General features: G+C 37.4%; 1 non-coding gene across 1 annotated transcript; it reads left to right on the top strand.

The window, feature by feature from the left end:
• Positions 1-595: 595 nt before the first annotated feature.
• LOC139869455 (small nucleolar RNA R71) lies at positions 596-702 on the top strand. The gene has a single exon (XR_011766064.1). It is a non-coding gene; the product is annotated as a small nucleolar RNA R71 (small nucleolar RNA).
• The last annotated feature ends 1,792 nt before the right edge of the window (positions 703-2,494 follow it).

Below are 2,494 nucleotides of genomic sequence, written 5' to 3' on the forward strand. Positions count from 1 at the left end.
CTTCTCGATCATAGCTTCAAGGTTGGACTTTTTCTCTTCGGCTTGGGGTTTCTGAAAATACCCGGGAGCTTGCTGTTGATATCCTCCACTAGAACCTGGCTGAAACCTTGAACCTTGATTACCTTGAGGATTATAGGGATTATTGAAATTCCTATTAAACTACGCACGTCCCTGAAACTGATTGTTCTTCTGCTGACTAATATAAGCTATCTCTTCCTTCTGATTCATAGTCAAACCTGCATCACAATCTTTTGCAAGATGCAATCCCCCACAATACTCACAACCAACCTTCATCCCATGAATATCCTTATTTATCTTCTCTAAATTCCTACCAAAGGAATCCAACTTAGCACTTATCGACCCAAAATCATCATAAGCACCTGTACCTGTAGTCTCTATTCTCTTAACTGAAGCTGAATGGAAAGACTCATGATCCTGATGCCACTCATGAGAGTAAGCAGCTTGCTTTTCAATGATCTCTAGCGCCTCTTCTTCGGTCTTATCCATTAACGTACCACCTGCGGTTTGATCAATAGTCTGACGAGTAGGGATATCACAACCTTTGTAGAAAATCTGGACCTTCTGTAAATCATTCAACCCATGTTGCGGGCATGAGTGTAACAAAGTAGCAAAACGGTCTCAAGCATCAAACAATGTCTCACTGCTCTTTTGTCTGAATTGAGAAATTTCTGCTTGAAGTCTAGCAGCTCGAGACGCAGAGAAAAACTTCGATAAAAACTTATCCTCCAAAGTCTCCCAAGAGGTAATCGTGCCCTCTGGTTGCTTATCTAACCATCTCTTGGCTTCTCCCTTAAGAGTCCAAGGAAAAAGCCTTGTCTTGACTGAAGTATCGGCAACCTCATGCAACTTAAACAAATTGCAAACATCATTAAAATTACGAAGATGCTCGTTAGCATCCTCAGTATCCTTACCATAAAATCGGCAATCAGAAGAAATCAAATTCAGGATCGGCCTTGTAATTTGAAAAGGCTGAGTGATGTTCGGTTGAGTAATTGAATTGCCTTGGCCCCCTCGTGTGGCCTTCAACTTTTGTGCCATATTCTGAGGACGAGGTGGTTGTTCTTGGTCCGCCATATCTTCAGTCTCGGAAAGATCTAAGGAGATGTAAGATTCTTCTTCTTCTCTGATTTCAGGTGGTGTATCGGGCACCACAGTCTCAGAACTACTTCCCAATTTAATTATATTAGCACTTGAAGAAAAAGATGAATCCACTGTGGACTGTTGTTCGTGACTTAACGCTCTGAATAACTCTCTTTCGGGTTCTGCAAATGGTTGAAGAATCAGAGAATTAGAAGAACGCGTATGTGGCATGCACTACCTGTTACCTGCGAAATCACAACTAACAACTGATTAAACGCACCGATTCAACTAGAGAATAACAAAAAGAAATAATAAACTATAACTAAACTAAACTAAGAACAATTAGAAACAAACTTAATTTTCGACACAATTGTCCCCGACAGCGGCGCCAAAAACTTGGTGTGTGAAATCGCGTCTATTATTTATAATGGGAAAAAATGGTTTAAAGATTTACTACACACTAACGGGCAGTGTACCCGATCGTGCAATAGTATAAAGTTGGTAAATCCAAGATCGTTCCAAGGACAGTTTAGACGTGAAAATTAAGATTGTAACTAATGAATTAAACTAAGTTAAATCTAGAAAATTGAATTACGAGATAATTTGTTTGGTTGGCTATTTAACGATTAGCCAAAATCAAAGATAGCTTTAATTAATAACAAGATTGAACAATATTTTTGGTGTTTTCAGTTTTAAGCTTTAAAGCAAACAAACGAGTAAAATAAGATAGTTGTAAACAATTAAAAAAAAACGAATGCTTGTCTAGACCTTTTTCACCTAGTATTGGATGCATTTAGATTAAGCCCCAGTTATTATCTAACTTATGTGAATTATCTACTCGGTTCACCTGGAATTCCCCAGCGCAAACACTTCAATTAAGATTACACGACACGGAATTCCCCGTAGCCTAAGACCTCCTAATTGTGACTAAACAGTTCAACTGAGATGAAGACTCAAATCACAATCACACCAACTCTCGTTGCGCATAATTCACCCCTATTTCGTCTAGCCTTTTGAATTCAATTTACTCTCGTCTCCGAGTAAGCAAACAATCAATTAAGACAAACCAATTGTAAATTAATGCACTAAATTAATGAACTCTCGTCCTATCAAACAAGTACACAACCAATTGAATCGAAGATTCTAGCTTCAATAAGAATGGTTCTTTAATTCAAACATCAAATCATCATAAATTAATCAAACAACTGATAAGTAGCATCCAATACATAGGTTATTAAATCTAGACAAACATTAAAGAACTTAGCCAATAATCATGGCAACAATAAAAATCACAAATAAAGTAACAGAGAAATTCATTGTTTATGACAAGAGATTAACCTAATCAATTATTGAATCTTGAAAGATAAACGAATCGAGACTTGTTTCCGGAATG

This window comes from Rutidosis leptorrhynchoides, chromosome 9 (genome assembly GCF_046630445.1).
Source record: "Rutidosis leptorrhynchoides isolate AG116_Rl617_1_P2 chromosome 9, CSIRO_AGI_Rlap_v1, whole genome shotgun sequence".
Classification (NCBI taxonomy): Eukaryota; Viridiplantae; Streptophyta; class Magnoliopsida; order Asterales; family Asteraceae; genus Rutidosis; species Rutidosis leptorrhynchoides.